This window comes from Alligator sinensis, unplaced genomic scaffold (genome assembly GCF_000455745.1).
Source record: "Alligator sinensis unplaced genomic scaffold, ASM45574v1 scaffold486_1, whole genome shotgun sequence".
In the NCBI taxonomy this organism is placed as follows: Eukaryota; Metazoa; Chordata; order Crocodylia; family Alligatoridae; genus Alligator; species Alligator sinensis.
Window position 1 is genome coordinate 381,310 of NW_005842053.1, and position 5,667 is coordinate 386,976.

General features: G+C 36.5%; 1 protein-coding gene across 3 annotated transcripts in view; it reads right to left on the reverse strand.

The window, feature by feature from the left end:
• NRIP1 (nuclear receptor interacting protein 1) overlaps positions 1-5,667 on the reverse strand; it is a 93,580-nt gene that overhangs the window by 35,335 nt on the left and 52,578 nt on the right. The window contains exon 3 of one of the 3 annotated variants that reach the window (XM_025203328.1): positions 4,907-5,060. The exons of 1 other annotated variant lie outside the window; for it this stretch is intronic. The gene's annotated coding sequence lies outside the window, so the exon portion shown is untranslated. Of the gene's footprint in view, positions 1-4,861; positions 5,061-5,667 lie in introns of all 3 variants that reach the window. One more of the 3 variants, XM_025203327.1, reaches the window with a different exon arrangement.

Here is a 5,667-nt window from a genome sequence, read left to right on the forward strand (position 1 = left end):
CAATTTTTTTTTCTCCTTAGTACAGTGAAAGATAAAACATTGGGAGAAAGCAGCACCACATGAATGTTACTGGCCAAGGAAAACTGAGGGAAAGGCAAGATTAAGAAGCCCAAACCTTGCACTGTTACTATTCTAGTCACTATTACATAAAGGTCAAGTAGGAGAAAGGAATGATAAAGGTGAAGAAAAAAAAAAAGTTTTGCTTCCCCGCCCCCAATAATGATGTTTAAAAAAAAAAAAAAAAGGATTTATACATACACACCCCACTCCTCCAGCCATTTAAGAGATCAGCAGCATTTTAAATTTCTCGTTTCCAGAATATATAAACAAAAGAATATGAATGCAGAGTTTTTTTGTGACAATCAACCCAATATGGACTTGACTACATTAGAAAAAGAATATTTCTCATTTTTTTCAGCTATAGAGCAGTTGTGCTACTGATTCAGAGTCACACTTCTAGTCACATTGAAGCTATCAACAGACTGGGCTTTTCAGCTGCAGCTTGTTCCCACAACCAAATTCACACAAGATCAAGTTTTGATCACATTCAATCCATGAAAAATGCAATGTCTAATTCAGATCAGAGACCATCTACAAAAATATTAAATAAAACAAACAGTACCAAAATTGATTTCAATGGATGTTAGATACCTAAACCCTTAAAAAAGAATCAGGGTTTAGGACTGCATCAAGAGTATAAATAGCATTTGTATTGTTCAGGGAAGTTAAACAGCACAATAAATGAAACAATTCCCTGAAGAGGCTTAGCAATACTTTCAGTTCAATACATGAGGCTGTTAATTACACTACTGCCTTTGGCATTAATGGGAAATGGGCAGCTACAGCTCTGTTAAGAATATATTCTATGTTTACACATACTTCTATTTGCATAGAACAAACGTTATGCAACACACCCACTTCGTATTTTTCTTATGTTGAAACACAATAACAGAAAGGAAGGTGGAGATGGGGAACAGAAGCTTCATAATCTTGATCAGGGTATAACCACTGGTCAAAAAGCAAGCACATGGACTGTAAATCCCTCATGAAAGTTTCATGAATGAATACTACCTTGACAATCATCTCTATTTATTTTTAAATATGCAGGTATTTCTTATTTTTTATTACCTGTATCTGGAAGCAAGGCTATTAAAAAGAGGCCCACCCCCAAGGCTCACTACTGACTTTGGTAAATCTCAGCGAAAACTTAAAAAAAAAAGTTTATGAAAAAAAGGACCCCTAGCCACAATGTTTCACTGGAAAACAATTCATTTTACATCAAATTTTACTTTAAAAACACATCAAAAAGAAAAGTTATTTTTAAACATACTGACATATTAAAAAGTTAGCATCCAAAGTTTAATTCTGTAGATATTTTCCTGGTTTTCTTTTCTCAATGAAGCAAAAAGAACCACTCCATGTTACACCTGCAGACTTATAGCAGTGACTCCAATAAAAAAAAAAAATAGATACCAAGGAAAAAAATTCCCAACGTATGGTCTCCTTCCCTCTTGTGACTCTTGCCTTCAGTGTCCACATTGTTTGCTATACCTACAGCAGTATGGCAATGGTTAGCCAAAAAAAAAAAAAAAAAATCACTAACAGTTCCCCTTACCTGACACTCCCCCTGCTTTATCCGTCTACCCCAGAAAAAAGAGAGAATGATTTGAAACAGTCTCAAAAAAATCTTTACCAGTGAAACGTTTTCAAGGTCTGACTCAGTTTAATTTCATGTCATTTTCTTTGCCTCTAATCATTTATTTAGTCTTAAATTGAATTATTTATCAACGAGAGTTAATTGCATTGAAATACAGTATTGCCCTGTATTTATCTAACAAACGTATTCCTTGGAAATCAAGGCAAAACAACTTTCTAAATAATGGTTAAAAACTGCCAAAAGTCATTGCAGAATGGAATAACTGAAATCATTCAATTCTGCTGTATCTTGGTAATTATCTTGCAATTTTAAGTCTTCTTAAATTTGGTCACTTTCCATTTATTTGGGCGTAAGTGTTAAGAGCCTGCTCAATTGTTTTACTATCTTGTGTTACAAAACATGATATAACTGCAAAGGGTGCGATGGAGAACATCTCATTCACAAAGTAAGTTCCTAGAGCAAGTAAGTTTTGACTAATTAGTTTAATTTAATTATTCATCATTTGAAAACAAGCTCACAAAGCCTCAAGGTCCACGCTTGTTGAAGACTTTCTTACACTTGTCGAAGGGTCTCTATGATAAATAATTTACCTGCATAAAGCCACATTCACACTTTTTACAAGGTGTAAAATGTAAACTCAAGGATTCATTTCTACAAGTAAAGTGTACATTTATAAAGTGTTAATTTTAAGGCTCCAAGGCCACATGACAAAAATTACTATTATAATGCATACCTATACTTTAGTATGTGGCATCTTTCAAGTACCTGCTTTCCCTAAACCGACTTGTTTATTTGTCATCTGCTGGAACAATGGGAAAGGTTTGCAAATATCTGTTTCATAACTTGTGGTAGGGATACCAGACTTGTAATGAAGTGTTTTCATTTGTCCATCAACCTTTTAGAATGGATTTACATCCAGATTTAAATGTCCTGGACAAGTCTGCCACCTGTCCAAAACTTAATTAGTTGAGACTGTCTTCATGCTAACTGCAGAAATAGTTTAAATATTTTAGAGTGGCCCAAGCAAACGCTGAAATAATCATAGACACAACTTCAGCAATGTTAAGAATGAAGCACTGAACATGAAACAGCTTAAATCTTATTAACAGAGTGCACTACTCTTCCCATCAAACATACAACTGACATCAGCAGAGCATCTATAAAACCAGAGAATCAAGTCAGCAAAGTCTGTTGTTGGCTTAGCAAAAGGCAGAGTACTACCCTACATTTTTTTTTAAATGGATACAAGTTTCTGGGCATAGGAAAATAAATCTTACCAAATGAGACTTTTCTTAATCCCTGTTCTACTTTACTGCATTACAACAACATGCAACATCTACAATTTTGCTCTGGCTTTACCTTTTTAAAAAAACCAACACTATGATGGGCTGAAAAACACTATAAAAACAAAAAAGACAGAACAACAAATCAATGTTTACATTCCAGCTCCCCCCCAACCCTCTTCAACTGTTTGTTAAAATTTGCAATATTTGATAGCATTTCTATGCAGACAGAAGCAATGACACAGGTCTGTGTAACTGAACACTGGATACAGGTTTGTTATCAATCTCCTTCCGTTACCAGTGGAGTACACAGAAAAATCTGTCTACTTAGTAGATTGTAGTACATGAAGTTAGACTCAAAAGCGTTCTCATACTTTTCATTCATTTATTTTTCCTTCCTTAGATGTATAACATGTGCCACAGAAAGAGCTGAATGTTAAATATTCCTGTAGTGTCACAATATGTAATACAATAAAACAGATTACAACCATACCTTTCTTTCACAGCAGTGGTGCCAAGCACAGGTACACTGTAGCAATCAATTTGTTCTGCAGACAGTAAGGCTTTCATGGAATACTAATGTAAAATCGCTTTTCTTTCTCCTTCGACTTGACTCCCCAATGCCCGAGTCCTGACCAATACATGGAGGAGGGCAGAATGTCTGCTGCTGAGATAACCACAACTACTAATCAAGTATACGTGTACAAGGGCACAGGATTAAACCTCCACCAAGCTTGACTCGGGCACTGAGAGCAGCTAAACACATGCACAGCAAGGTCAGAATTACACATACGCGTGCGCGCGCACACACACACGGATGCGTCTACTTGAGCGAACTAATTTATCACACTTTGCCACTGACGGCTTTTTACCTCAGGGGAGTAAAATTACATCCTGGTGAACTGATGAGATTTAGATACAAGAGCATCCGACAATAATTCTGGTTTCACTAAAAATGAGAACTAGTGAATGCTGCTCCGTCTACTTAGAGGCTGACTATTGCATAAACATAATGTATGTGAGAAATTGTTTTGCAGCAGCTGAAGCAATTGTGCCATTAAGTTTAAAAAACGCTTAATGTGATTCAGAAGAGTTCTCTTTTTCAATGTATTTACCTTTACATTTTTAGCATAATCAATCTATCAAGTCTAATTACACTGAAGGAATAAGCGTTTTACTATTGTCTAATACAGCAAATGCCAAACAAGCTGTTCATTTACCTTGAAGTTTATTAGCATAGCAATGCAACATGAAGCTACTCTTAAAATATTGTCAGCTGTATTCACAACATTTTCTAATACCCACATAACAGGTTTTTATTGGCTGGCACAGCTGGATGCTGCCTTAGTCCTTTAAAATGGGAAAAGAATTGTCATATATCCCCAAAGCTACTTTAAAAGTTCCCTTTAACGTTTAATTTATGTTTAACTTTTTGACTATTTAAGTATCTTACCCATAAGATATATATACATACACACACACACACACACACACACACACACATTTTGAATGCATACATATATGCACACATTTTATAAAATTTTAGCCTACTGAGAATGATAAGTGAAATGCTAAAATTCAAACAGCATTTTTTTCCTTTAAATTCTGCCTGGTAGTGTTTCTTTTCTGGTATTTCTCTAGCAGTAAATCTGAATGAGTATGTATAATTTATGAAATACATCAAGCCCAACACTATAAATCATTATTGACAGGATTTCACTAACATTGTTTCTCATGTGTAATCTGTATTTAGGAGAAATAAATGTAAAAATGCTCCTTAAAAAACCCCCAACTGTTTCACTTGGCACTTTATCATCTCATATAAATTATCAAAATACTTCTGAAATATTAGTGGATTCAATTAGATACTATAAAAAAGAAACATAATCAATACAGATGAGTTTGTCCTTGACATACTGACCGTGTCATCAGGCTATTGTCATGTGATATCATGTCATTTCCCCACCTGGCTCATGACCTTGTCCTTTAAATGACCCAAAGCTTCCCTCAAGTAGCAGGAGGCCCCTCCCCGCTGTCTCAGCAAGGTCGAATGGGTCAGCGTGTCCTCATCTATAATCCACCACCATTTGTCAGCAGGGAGGCTGGAGGAGGCAGGCTTGCTACAAGGGGAGAATGCCCAATTAGGCAGCTGTCACACAAAGCATAGGCTGCAAAATTATCCCCTGTCAAAAGAAAGAGCAGCTGCGGGTGCCAATTACAGCAACCTTTCAACCCTTTAGGTACTGGAAACTACACAGAAGTAAATGAAGTACAATTAGTGATAACAAATCGATGAATTAGGACAGTAAATTAGAAATTACTAGCAGGTGAGTTTAGGTCTCACATAATATTAAGGGCATAGTACACCCCAGGCAAGGGCAAGGACATACAAATTTCACATAGCATTTCAGTTCTCTCCTGTCTATTTTTCTTGCATGGATTCTGTTTTCCTCCATCATTTGCTTGTTACAAGCCTGCTGCTGGAGACCAAGTGCAGAACAGAGGTGGGGGGGAAAGCCCAAGGAGAAAAGAAGTTGCATTTTCTAATCCTGTCTATATCCCAGCAAACACTCTGTTTCCTACTCTTGTAGGGAAGCCCCTTCCAAGAGGGAGTACAATTTCTCTATACTAAGATTGTTCATTTCAGCCTGACATTTGGGATTCACTGCATCTCACCTTCCACCCCGAGGTTTGTCCAGATTCAAGGGGGCGTAGCTGGGGGGGGGG